This window comes from Peromyscus californicus, unplaced genomic scaffold (genome assembly GCF_007827085.1).
Source record: "Peromyscus californicus insignis strain IS unplaced genomic scaffold, ASM782708v3 Scaffold_13__1_contigs__length_99412109, whole genome shotgun sequence".
NCBI lineage: Eukaryota > Metazoa > Chordata > Mammalia > Rodentia > Cricetidae > Peromyscus > Peromyscus californicus.
Window position 1 is genome coordinate 83,006,244 of NW_026294424.1, and position 14,665 is coordinate 83,020,908.

Below are 14,665 nucleotides of genomic sequence, written 5' to 3' on the forward strand. Positions count from 1 at the left end.
CTTAAATTGTTTTTAGATAATCCTTGGAACCTGTGCCAAACGACCTAAAGAGGTAATTCAGGGGCTGGCGAGACACAGCAGTTACGAGCGCTTGCTACACTGGCAGAGAGCATGTGCAGTCACCAGAACCTACACAGCACCTCACAACAGTCGGAAACTCCAGTTCTGGGTGATCCAATACCCCCCTTTTGGTCTCTGTGGACACTGCTTACATAGAGAAGGCACAATACTCATACACATAAAATAAAACTAAATCAAAATAGCAACTAGTATTATTAAAAGCCATAACAACTGGAGATTTTGAATAAAATTGTTTCATAAAACACAAGACTAACAGTATTTCTTAACTACTTTATAAAACAGACATTTAAATAGTTTTCAGGTTCTAAATACACATTTTAAATAAGGAATATGATGGCTTCCATGTTTAATACTTTCATCAAGAACCATTTCACATGACTGAAATATTAGTAGTTTTCTATAACTAAAGGGGTTTTGCTATTCATTGGCCACTTTTTGGCATAACCTAATAAAAAGGCTTTCAAATTAGTAACATAAGTCCTGGAAATTGTAATTGGGGGGAAGAGGGCTGCAGTGTGCTATGAGATAGGATCTCACTATGTAGTCTTGGCTGGCCTGGAGCTCTCTCCCTATGTAAATACCAAACTGGCTCTGCCTGTAACTGCTTCCAAGGACTGGGATGAAAGGTGTGTGCCACCATGTCTGGCTTTGGGATGTGTACTATATTTTACAAAGTATCAGTAACTCAAGTTTGTTTTTCCTTACTTTGAAAAAGTATTTTGTGTGTGTGTGTGTGTGAGTGAGAGAGAGAGAGAGAGAGAGAGAGAGAGAGAGAGAGAGAGAGAGAGAGAGAGAGAGAGAGAGAGGGAGGGAGGGAGAGAGAGGGAGGGAGAAAAAGAATGAATGAATGAATGAATGAATGAATGCATGCATGCAAGCTGTACATAACAAGACAAATGCAGGGTTTTGATGAACACTATACTTGTAGAGTTGGTTCTCTCCTTTCACTTTTATGCCAGTTCCAGGTATCAAATTCATGTCTCCAAGCTGAGTGCCTTTACCTGCTGAATCAACTTGCAATAATCCTAACTTTATACAGTATTTATTATATACAGTAATTCTTACTTTAAAATATTTTTCCTAGACTAGAAAGATGGAGTTAAAATCACGAAAATCCATGCTTAAAAAAGAATTCATTGACAGGCGGTGGTGGCGCACGCCTTTAATCCCAGCACTCGGGAGGCAGAGCCAGGTGGATCTCTGTGAGTTCGAGGCCAGCCTGGGCTACCAAGTGAGTTCCAGGAAAGGCGCAAAGCTACACAGAGAAACCCTGTCTCGAAAAACCAAAAAAAAAAAAAAAAAAAAAAAAAAAAGAATTCATTAATCCAAGTGTGCTGTCTTAGTTTTTCCAGTAGAGCTAATGTGGTATGCTGACAGCCAAGTAGCAGCAGGCATACAGAGTTTGAGCCACTGAGTGTTTACATCAAAGTTCTGCCTTCATCCTAAAAATGGGACTATTTTTTCAACTGTCCTAAGCAAATGTAACATCAGAATAGCTCAAAATACAAAGATTAACAATGATCATTTGTATTATCAAAAGAATCCTCTTAGGTGACCTAAACATATTGTTCAGCTTAATATGGACATGGGTATTAAGAAATGTAACTTCCGGTTGTTGGGGCGGGCTTGTTATCATACTGATTTCTATTTCTACCAGAATTCTTCACATCACACATAAAATGCAACTTAAAGTACCACCAATTATATTTTACACTTAAAATATATGAAAAATTAACACACTCAATTTTAACAGATCGACAACGTTTTCTATTTACCCAATGTTCTATTTGTCTATGGCTATTCAGAACCAAATAAATATTAAGTTCTACCCTTTAAGCCAATTTCCTGCCAACTACACTAAGCTGAGTAACTCTGAAATAGTTAGACATCTTAGGTGGGTATAGCTCTCAGCTACTCAAGGTCCTGTGATAGAAAACAGGAAAGCAAATTATTATGTTATTACAACACAGTTTATTTTCCTAATCATATGGATGAATACAATTTACATTACAGAAACCAAGGCACTGAGTTTTGGGTATGGAGACAGATAAGAGGTGAGCTGAATAAAACTTGGATGTAAAAAAAAGTCTTATGGAAACACGCTTGTTTGTAAGTTAATTACAAAATATAATTTAAAACAACAACAAAAAAGGAGTTTGAACAGAGGTATCCTGCACAGGTGAACAATGCTACTCTCAGAAGACGTGGGTTATTAACTGTCAATCTTAGTGTCAAGCATGAGATACCTCCCTATACTTTTTATTTATCAGAGAGGCTCCAGATGTCCCCAAAACAACACAGGCTAGCTTGGTGTTCTCTCTCTCTCTCTCTCTTTCTCTCTCTCTCTCTGTGTATGTATGTATGTATGTGTATGGGTGTGTATAAGTGCACTGCATGTTTAGAAACTGAGAAGGAATAGGAGAGGAAGGATTCCAGAAAGGCATCAAGTCAAGTTCCTCCTCCCTTCATAAACCTCACAGCAATTTTCTGTATAACTGAGAAAACTGTCTCATTGCTGATTACTTTATAGAAATTACCATTATGTCTACCACTTCGCAATACCTCCCCCCGTTCAAAATATCAATTGTAGGGGCTTTCCCCAGATCTTTATGATTAGTTTCCTGTGCTAGAACTCTCTATGATCATCTCAACATTCACGTATCTGTTTAATCTGCCACTAAGTTTCTATGAACAACTCTTCCCCTTTGTTCAGTTTGCTCAAGCTTTAGATTTATAGTAGTTCACAGAACAGTAAATTATACTAATACTATTAATATATTAAGTGGTATTCGCTTATCTAGCTGTATATTGTCAGTCTTGCCAAACAAAAGTTAAACTTCATGAAAGCAGGAATTTCATCGGACTTCTTGCTGTTGTTCAAGTGAAAAACAATACAGGAACCCTAGAAGGCAGTTTGTTGAACAAGCATAACCTCACTAAAGACACTTAACTTTGACAAGGCCTTTAGCTGGAGATTCCAAGACATTTCCAGGCCTCCCATATTTTTTCTTTTTACCCCAAAAAGTTTATAAGAACAGATGCACAGCTTCTTCATGTTCTACTGTTGCAATAAAAATTTCCATCAATTTACTGTCTTCTATAAAACTTGAAAACATTAAATATTAACTGTTTATGTTAATAGTGACTTGTTTGTTTATTATTAAGGAAACATTTCATGAGAATTGTTTTTTACAAGGATGTTTGAAAATGAAATATTGAAAGAGTTTTAATCTCTATCTGCAGAATAGAAGGATATATTTCCCATCATACAAAAAGAAGTTAACGGTATTACAAGAAAATAAAAACCAATATACCTTGCAAGGAAAATAATCCTTTACAGGTATAAGCAAACAAGTCTAGCCATATAAAGTAAGGGTCATACATTATGATCAAGTGAATTTTATCCCAAGAATACAAAGTTGGCTAAAATCCCAAAGTCAATACAGACCACACAGTAACAAAGAAGGCAAGTCTCAGTACACAAAAGATATACAAATACTAACATAAAAGCAGGAAAATTCAATATCCTGCTAGGATTCAAAACTCCTAGCAAGCTATGAATAAGAGTGAACATCTTCAATAAGATAAAAGAAATCAAGAAACAATATCCAGGTAATATATTTACTGAGGTGCTAGAGATTCAAACTCAGACACTCAGTCTTGTGTAACAAGCACTTTCTGCTCTCAGCTTAGTTTTTTAATGAATGAAGGCACATATATCCTGAAAATATTCTTTATATTTATTTACTTATGTGCATGCACACATAACCACAAGACAAAAATGGAGGTCAAAGGACAAGATGCAGAAACTGGTTCTCTCCTTTCACCATGTGGTTCTGGGAACCGAATTCTGCTATTTAGACTTGGTAGCAAATATGTTTACCAAAGTCATTTCACAAGCCATTTTGCTTTAACTTATTTTTCACTTTTCTAAATATATAAACTAAGTAGTCTCTGAGGAAAAAAAAACTCTTAACTGAATAAAAACCAAAGCAGCGTCTGTGTGAGGACAGGAGAATGAAAAGATTATCTCTATAGCCTTCAAGGAAAAATTGCTCAAATTTGAAAAACTGTTTCATCTATTTTTTGTTTTATTTTTTTAAGAGACGAGGTCTCTCTATATCCCTTGCCGCCCTAGAACTCACTCCGTAGACCAGGTTAGCCTTTAACTCACAGAGCTCCACCTGCCTCCGCCTCCCAAGTGTTGGGATTAAAGGTGTGCACCAGCACCATCCTCATGTGTCTCTCTCACTTCCCAGAATGCATGATCAAACAATCCACAACTTACAAATCATCCCTATTCAGACTCAAGCAAATGACAGAATTCATAAAATCATTTCAGTTTTTAAATATCTCTAACAGTACAACATGATACTAGAGTGACAGCTCAGCAGTTCAGAGTATTTGCTACTCTAGAGGACCTGGGTTCAGTTCCCCACACCCACATAGTAGCTCAAAACCATCTACAACTACAGTTCCAAGGGATCTGACATCCTCTTCAGGAACTCCATGGACACCAGGCACACATGGTGCACACACACATACATGCAGGCACTCAAACATACACATAATAAATTAACTGAAAATTCTTTAAAGAAAAACAACTACTTTTCTACCGATTTGTAGTTTATCCTCTCACTACTTCACTAGAGCCCTCAAACTCCTCACTTCTAAGAATCCTGAGTGATGAAGACAGAACTCATACTCAAACCACCAGTGTTCCTCCACTTCCTAAATTTGGCTATACTGTAACGGAGGGCACACTGACCCAGAAGGGATTGTCAAAACACATTAGAGAAGTTTGTAGTGACTTAATAAATTTAATAAAATGATAAAGCAATACATTTGAATCAAGGTTACTTGTGTCTAAAATCTAAATACTAGTTTTTGTTCCTCTTAACAGCTGGGTGATATACAGGTAGCTCGTAGATCAAGTGTGGTAACTGGGATATACCCTCTGAGAAGTAGGTATTTACCTCTCCACAGATACCCAAGACTCCAGAAGAACAGTGAGGTCAAAATTACTTTTAGGAGATGGGCTCAGTTAGCAGCCTTCTTGCATGGTGCGCACAAAGCATTGTGGTAGACTCCAAGCACTACACAAAACCTGGCATGGAATACCAGACACACACACACACACACACACACACACACACACACACACACACACACACACACACACACACACACACACTGAAATTACCTTTGTAATACTAAGGTGGTTGTTTGCCTATTTCATCATGCAGATCATACACCAATACAAAAGTAATGGACCAAAAATTTGCTACCACTTAATATATTAATAGTACAAATGAAAACCATTCCATAAATCTATAGTAGCTAGCAGTAGGCACATTTTCTACTATAAATGCACAGATAAGAGGGCAAAGAAACAAAGTCAGTTTCTTTTATATGTATAAGCAATAGGTTTAGCATTTACATGAACATGGAAATGTTTGTTTTCTAAATTTAATTTCTAATAGTACAAATATTGTCTTCAGTACAAATACTGATACTCTCAAAATCAAAAACTCTTTTAAGCCCTTAACTTTTATGCAGTTTGAATGCTAAAAAAGGTTTGCAAAAAACAACCCCCGCCCCATGCATTTGTTTATTTAGTCCAGGTTTCTTTTGGAAGCCCAGGCTGGTCAGAACTCTCCCTAGATCTTGTCCTATCCTTGAGCTCACAGTTCCCCTACCTCAGCAAGGATTGCAGGTATGATGCGCCACTATGACACAGCAATTTCTAACTTTTAAACCATGAGTATATTACTCTTAAAAAATTCTATATGATAAATCTGAAAGCATTTCTGTTGAATGTATATGTTACCCCAAAAAAAATCTACGAAAGTGAACGTCATTTCTTAAAATATTTTTTATTCAGATTTAGTGGCAGACATTCTCTCAAAATGAACAAAACAAGAATGTCATTTCAAGAAAGACTATTCACATTCTTTGTTAATTATTAAATTCAGACTTTCAGGTAAAATTAGATTCTGAAAACCGTATCAGATACTATAACAGCATAATACAGCTTGCTAATTTTTCAATTTTTAGAGAATAGTAACATCATTTATATGTTAGTTTCTATGTCTGAAGTTTACGTGCACACATACTCGAATGCACCCATGGCACACAAGTGAAGAAGAGATCAGATGACTGCTGGTGGGAATCAATTCTGTCCTTCTTCCATCAAGCAGGTCCCAAGGATCAAATTCAGACTGTCAGTTTGGGCAGCCATTTCCCTTCACAGGCTGAGTCATCTCCCGGGACCTGTTTTTAATTGTAGAATTTAAACAAACATCACACCAACAAAACCCCACAGTATCTTCTAAATGACTAGTATGTTATAAAATAATTCCTGCTTTAGACATATTCAAAGTACACCAGTTTAGAGTGGTGGTGGCACACGCCTTTAGTCCCAGCACTCAGAAGGCAGCAGGTGATTCTCTAAGTTCGAGGCCAGCCTGGTCTATAGAACAAGTTCCAGGACAGCCAGGGCTACCCAGAGAAAACCTGTCTTCAAAAATAAACAAAAACAAAGTACACCAGTTTAAGATACCTCACAAAATATAAAGGTAATTTCTCAGATTCCATGTTAAAGAAACTACTGTTTGTGACACAGCAGTTATTGGTGTTTGTTGCCAAGCCTAACAACCAGATTTTGTTTGATCCCTAGAACCCAAATGGGGAGAACAGATGCCTGTAAGTTGTCCTAGTTTCCACTCACGGACTCAAGGGCCCAAACACATTCACACAAGCACACACACCTACACATACACAGTAAATGTAAAACCAATTTACAAAGAACTACCACATGAACAGGTTCTGAGAGATATTAAGACTACCTACAATGATCAGTTATTATCATGCTTTCCAAACCTGTATCACTGTGCACTTGAATTTCTTCCGAGACTTCACCAAAATAATATATTAAACAGTGAATATAAAAGCAGATGACAGTTGAATCCTCTTCTACTAAGTAAGACTTGAAAGTTCTCTACAGAAATATAAAGCATCAACACTCTTCTTGGTACTTCCTTTGAAAAATAGCTTATTTTTGAATAGATGTATAAGCAATAGGTTTAGTATTTACATGAGTATGGAAATGTTTAAGTTTTCTACATTTTAATTTCTAATAATACAACAAATGCTGATCATCTTTAGTAAAAATACTGATACTCTCAAAATCAAAAACTCTTTTGAGCCCTTAACTTTTATGCAGTTTGAATGCTAAGACCATAAAGATTATTTGAACGAATGCTAAGACTATAAAGATTATTTGAATAATCTCTTAGGCTCAATTTTTCATCTGTCAAATGGAGGATAAGCATAAACATGGTACATGAAGGTTACTGCTACTTTAAAAGAAAATCTAGCAATTAAGTGTCAACTATGTGCTAACTACTGTGATCAATGTTTATATAGGTTACTTCATTTTTCCTTTTATGAAGTAGGTCTCTACTTCCACACAGAATCATTTAGATTCACTAGAGGAATAAGGATCTTATGAAAGACTTGGTATATTATTCCCCCTTTGATAATAACCTAAATATCCAATAAATAAGTAGCTAATATGGCTCATCATACAACTCATACTTACAACCCCTACCCAATTACAGGACATCTAGCTTCATCGAAAAGCCAATTATTAATAGTCAATATTAATCCAATCACTCATGAAACCAAAAGTCATCATCTCACAGACCTGCACACTGAAACCAATAATAAAGCACATCTCTGATGCTCATCAACTTGGCAATGATCAAGTTTATTTTACATCAGAATGAGCTTCTCAACAAATCTCTCAACAATTCAGAATGAGGAAGATTTCAAAGTTGTTGCATGCATGCAGATACTGCACCATACAGACTGTTCTAGGTCATGCTCCACACAATGCACTGACCACTAGATTACAATGGGTCAGTGTGCAATTAGAGGCTCACTGTAGAGCCTCATTTGAATCATATATTCTCCTATGAAAGTAACTGATTTTTATTTACATACTTCTACCTTTGTGTAAACTGTCTGGAGCTTCTATATGCCATTAAAGTGTCTCTAAAATGTTAAAGGGATTACTACTACAAACTTACCCTTCAGAGATTTATTGCTCTCCCAAAGTTGGTATAAAAGTAATGTTGCAATTTCTGCCCACCATTCCAAGACAAACTAGACTAAAAACAGATCATCTACACTACCAAAACCAGTCAAAATGTGTGTGTAGTATGTGTAAGTACCTATATGTGTATCATATATATACATACATGGTTTTAAATGGCAAGAATAAAAAATAAAAGCAGTATAGGATATTGACAGACACACACACACACACACACACACACACACACACACACACACAAAAACATATACATAAAAGGGCAACCTATGAAAACATTATAATGAAATCCAGACAATAAAAACTTAAAACTGACAATTTAAGCAAGAGTGGTGGTGGTACATTTAGAATGCACAGGTACATAAAAGGCCCAGGAGAACTCTTCAAATTCAAAGCCACCAGGATTACTAGACAGTGAGACCATGTCTACCACCCAGAAGAATCAGATTAATGAAAAATTAAGACAATATTAACCATGTCAGCTTTCTAAAGATATTTCTGAAAATAGACCTCAAATTGTTTAGGTAGAAACAATGAAGAAAAATATTAGTAAACAAATTGGGATCCATACAGGTTCTCAATTTTAAACTGTTTAAAGTATTAATGGCAACATTTCTTTCCTCTGTACTCTTAAAATTTAACCTCTTGAAACAAAATGAGCTGGGCTAACTGCTGAATTTCCTGTACCCATCCACCTACACTGCATTTGTTCAAACAAAAAAAACCAAGTGAGTAAACAGATATTTAGTCATCTAACATGTCTCATATCTTAAATCTAAAACCTTTTACTCAACTGAAATTAGTTATCAACTGAAACAATTTACATGTTTTGTTAAACTTATTTCCAGCAGAACAACCTACACTTGAGACCTACGGGTTAGTTAGTCCAGTTCTGCCCAACAGAACTGCCACTATGATGACACAAAATTTAACTATACACTGTGAAATTTATTGGTATAGTATAAGAATGATATGTGTTAAATATGCTGGTATGTTTTAGAATATAAAAAGAAATACAGCCAATACCTGTGTAAAGAGGCTACTTACATGGAGATTTAGAACCACTTTACAAAAAACAATAGTAAACAGCAGACTTTCCCTATTTGAACCACAAGTAGAATAATTTACCACTGCCCATCTCTTGACAAATGAAAAATAGTAACTGCTCTATGGCTTTTTCAATCTTAGTTTAAAAACAAACGAAAACCATGGGATATCAAAGTAAGATTATACAGTAAGAAGGGGTTATATGATAAACCTGTTTACTTAGCTTCAATAGTATTATTCCAGTTTCAACTTAAAAGAGTACAGTCAAATGTTCAATCATGGAGTCAGGGCTTTTTACCTTATAGACACTGTGACCTGTAATATCAAGCATAAATCTATAATCCTAGCTTTAGTTAACAAAGAAAAGACTGAGCATGAGAATTATACTCAGTACTAGGACCATTCCTATTTTCATAAATTTGTTTTCAAAAGAAAAAATAAAAATCAAAGATATACTTTAAAGAATTTGGAATTTAATTAAAATTAAAGATAAATGATTTCCTGTATTTCATGTTATTGTATCCAAAAACTCTATATACACCTCAAGTTTTTTCCACACAATGTTCTTAGTCATTCAAATTCAGGCTACCCCTCACCTCCCACAGAACTGAGGACTTTTCTTCCTGTGAGTTCTCTTAACGACTACGGATATTGTCTACTACATATTACTGACAAGAAAACCATGACATTCTGAAATTAAAGTCATGTCTATACAAAACAGCAAATATTGCATTAAAAGAAGTATTTATACACTGGATGAAAGCCCTATTCCTATCAAGTGTGATCTTCTAATTTCTTGAGTATTATTGATTCCTTTTACAGAAGTGTAGCAGAAGGAACAGAAGCATTTGACTACTTTAGTTTGGAAAGAGAAATAGTGCTTAATCAAATTATTCTCATTCAACAAACTGGACAGTTAAAAAGAAATAATATAAATTATAATCAACCTCTTCTAGTTTTATTATAAATTTCAGAAATATATTTAAGATTTTAAAGATTTAAAGCTTCAACTATACTTTATGAATGTGTGTGTGTATACACACACATATATTTGTGGTTCTATTTAAAGTGTTTAAGATGTTAAAATGTGGTTTATAAAGTAAACCACAAGAAATTTTAATTTTTAAAATTAAAAAACAAAACCACAGCACTATAAGGATATGTCTGCATTTTCTGGTTTTAAGTTCTCTTTTACTAAGATTTAATGAGAACTTTTTTTTTTTTTTTTTTTTGGTTTTTCAAGACAGGGTTTCTCTGTGTAGCTTTGCGCCTTTCTTGGATCTCGCTCTGTAGACCAGGCTGGCCTCGAACTCACAAAGATCCGCCTGCCTTTTCCTCCCAAGTGCTGGGATTAGAGGCGTGAGCCACCACCGCCCAGCCTTAATAAGAGAACTTTTAAAACTTGTATGATTCAAAGGGTCAAGTTACAAACCAGAAAAAAAGGAATCGATGTCGATTTAATATAAATAAAAAATCCAAACGTTCTATATGTTTAATAAATAAAATGACAAAGGCAAAAACTACAAATAATACACTTCAAGTGGCTTAAAGTTCCTTACAATACTTAGACTGACACTGGTGTACAGATGCCCTTCATTACCCATCATCAACCTTTCTAACAAGTAAGCTCTTAAAGAAAGAAGTCAAAGGATATTTTTTAGGAAAGCTCGTTATATAAGTTGTCTACTTACAATAGGATGCACTTTCGAAAAGGTCAAAGCTGGAAAACACATCTTTGCACTTCTATTCTGGTATTGCACCACTCTAATTACTTTCACTTCTGGAAAGTAATCCTCTTAATAACTGGCAAATTTTTCACATCTATTCTGCCAACTAAACTGAATTTAGTATTTTAAACAGAAAACTACTCAATACAGTTTAATGCAACAGGTATAAAGAAATCAAATCAAAATAGGTGGAAAATTAGGACAAACAAAATTGCAGTGATTTTAATAACTGGTAACAATGAATAAATTAGGCAATGCAACATCCAAATCTGGCAATTTAATGGAAATAATGACAAGCAACTGTTACAACAGATGTAAAGAATCTGTACTTAAAGAAAACTATGCTTAGAGGTTTTATCATCAGAAAATGAAGACACTTAACACCTTTTATACTCTTAAATTTAAATGTTCTACGAAAACTGTTAAATAGGTTTAAAACTCCATGATTCATACTTCTATAAAATCCAAGCAAATGTTTTAAAGAAATTTAAAAAGGACTACCCAGAGCTTTAAAATCTAATTAGGTCTCTTTAAACTGTACTGCCAACGAAGTCATGTGACCGCTTGTAATTACAGAAGTCTCTTAATCAATGTATATACCACTGTTTCCAAGTAAATAATTTCACAGCATTTTAAGGGAAACCTACTAATAGTGTCAGAGCTGGGAGGTGGGGGAGGAAAAGAATGGAAATTAACCACACAATTCAACTTACACAATAACATTTGGGGGGGGGCATGTTGGGCAGGTGTCTGCAAGGAGGTAGATAATACAATGGAATCAGTTTTCATTCTGCAGAACCCTGAGACTTGCTGCAATGTCAGCTCCAGGCACACACTGAAAGACTCCAGAAAATGCTCATTGATCATGCAGCACTTTATAATGCGCATAGGCTTTTTTTCTCCTCTTGGCCCCGCCTAGCTTCCCTTTGCAGCAGCTCCCAAGCCCTCTCCCCACAATGAAATCTCTCTTGAAGACAGTGAAACGGTAACAATTATCCTCACACTACCATAAAGCCTCTATACCCGAATAGCCAGGCTTTTTATTCCCTTTCTTAAAGACGAGAAAAAAAAAAAAAAAGAAAGAAACAAAACAGTAACCATCACAATAAAAGCCCTGCATCCTCACAGAGAAAGACATGAGATTTAACTAAATACAAATTTTTGGTAGCATGCTATAACCAAGGCCATAATCAATCACAGTTTCACTTTGACACCTATTTCCTTGAGTTGCTTTCTATTCAAATGGTGTCATTTAAAATTGATAAAATCAGTAAAAAAAAAGTGTAATTTAAAATACTCATGACTTAAATCACAGATTTTTATCGATAGCATTCTAGCATCAGAATCCAAATTTAGGGGTTTTTAAATTAAATTTCTAATTTATTTTACAATGAAGTCACATGAAAAAAATCTAGATCAGAGTGTACCACTTACATTAAGCAATTAGATTCTCAAGCTAAAATAACCAGCAGTTTTTACAATTAATTGCAAGCACAGCTTTAGGCTTAGATATGTAAATGAATTCTAAGACATATGATACTAAACCTACTTCAAGCTGCTTTGCAGACCCCACCTTCTAATGAGTTAATCTAAAGGTCACCACGAGCACAAGGCTTTTAATCAAGTCCGAACCCTCTCTCCCTTTTTTCCTACCAAATATATCTACAATTTATAAAACATGAGGTTTAAACCAAGTAAGTCTATAGTTTAATAATCATGTGAACAGACTGACACATTCTCACAGGAAATAAGGTCTGTCCGTGTCTTGCTTTTATGCTCTGTCTCTCTCCTCTAATCTATTCATCTGTAAAATAATTCTAGCAGTAAGATTTCTTTGTTCAAATTTCCACTTTCATTTCATGTCCAGCCCTAAGCCTACCTCCAGAATGTCTTCTAGCACATACGCTTCCATTTCAGCCGCTGTCTCCACCATGGTTTCTCAAACTGCCATGTTTCTACTGCACTATGATTAGATCATTGCCAGCAGGAACACTCCTCTGTGTCAGCAAGGGAACAGGAAATGGAATGTTCTATTACATGCCTAAAGCAGCTTAGCTCTTCACCAGCCAGGCATCTACCAAAAGAGCAGGGGGTGACTCACTGCGTATTCTTTAAAGACACAGAGGCTCTATTTCAAAGCAAACTTCTGCCAAGTAATTTCAATAGATAAAAATCTCCTATTTTACCATTACTAATTATGAAATCCCAAATTTTCCTAAAAGAATACATATATGTATGTGTATATTTTTTTTAAAGCTACTTAACATTTTAGTTTCCTGGTTGAACAAATGAGGTTCAAGTGGGGTTCATAGCAATTTATCCTTAGTAAAGTCTTACAATGAGATTAATTGTTGTATTAAACATGCAGAGGAGGCGGCACGATAGTGCCAAGCTAGGAATTTGGAACATCCTAGCAAATGGATTATATAATATACCTAACTCCTATAGCTGGCTTAATGCAGACTTTTAAAATGGTAAACTGCTTTTCTATAAACTCAACTGTTTGTAAAACCCTGTAAGTACCAAATGAACATCTACTATATACTACAGTATACTCATTTTCTGGTAATGCCTTTAACTTCATTTATTAACTACAATAGTGTAGTTTTTCTATTAACATAAATATTATAAGACACTTGGCATAACTATTGTATAACAGAAAGGTTTTTTTGTTTGTTTATTTGTTTTTAAATTTTCTGGAGCTGAGGACCGAACCCAGGGCCTTGTGCTCTACCACTGAGCTAAACCCCCAACCCCAACAAAGTATTTTAAGAGTAGCCAAGATGAGGTTTCTTCCTAACAAGTTCATATGAGATAAAGCGAGGTAAAGTATCTACTGTATAGTAATAAAGAGACAGTTTTACTGTGGCAGGCAATGTATGAGTTTTGTTTTATGTTAAAAAAACAACAAGAACATGTTATTTAGCCTTCATAATAACCCAGCTATGTGACAGTAACTTAAAATAGTACTAATAAGCTTAGTGGGTTTACTATATGCCATTGAAATGCTTTTGTGTCTATTAACTCACTGAATTTTCAGTCTTAAAGGATGTTGTATGATATCCACGTTAAAGATGAGGAAACCAGACAGCATGAAGCTTCTTGTCCAATTCGTCTCAGCTAAATTGATTTGGTTGAGGGACTAAAACTGGTGAATCTAGGTAGCCTGCTCTGGATTTTATTCTCAGAATCATCTACTACAGTCTTTCTCTAGGCAATATTATTTACATTTCATGGATAATGAAACAATGGCTCAGATTGGGCACAGAGTTACATAACAAAACCAAAGCCACATTCAATCTAGAACTGTGGGACTCAATGAAGTTAATGGTAAACAAGTAATATCATAAATGCTACTGCCCTGGGCCCATCCCTAGTGTCCACATTTAGGTATGGTAATGTCTACTTGGCAGTTCCTCCAAATAATCTCCCTGCTGAAACCTAGCACAAAGTGAAACCAGCAAACTAAATTTTATCTCCTACCTTCAAAGTCAACTAACTTTAAGCTTCAAACAAACTTCATCTCTAGGCTAAGAGAAGAACTTCATAAATAAGCAAAGGCAGGTATGACTCTAAGATTAATGTTAGAGTTCTGTAATATTTTTGTTATACATGAAAATAGTGATTTTCCCATTAACTTTTCTAAGCTACCTGGTTAATACAATGACTCGATATTAAAGGAAGCAAAATAGTA

The 14,665-nt window shown here is 35.2% G+C and overlaps 1 protein-coding gene and 1 long non-coding RNA gene across 2 annotated transcripts in view; both read right to left on the bottom strand.

Annotated features, from left to right (window-relative positions):
- Ankrd17 (ankyrin repeat domain 17) overlaps window positions 1-14,665 on the bottom strand; it is a 135,248-nt gene that overhangs the window by 95,166 nt on the left and 25,417 nt on the right.
- LOC128108593 (uncharacterized) lies at window positions 5,939-12,951 on the bottom strand. The gene is made up of 2 exons (XR_008217531.1): window positions 12,851-12,951; window positions 5,939-6,354 (listed from the first exon to the last, which is right to left on the bottom strand). It is a non-coding gene; the product is annotated as an uncharacterized LOC128108593 (long non-coding RNA).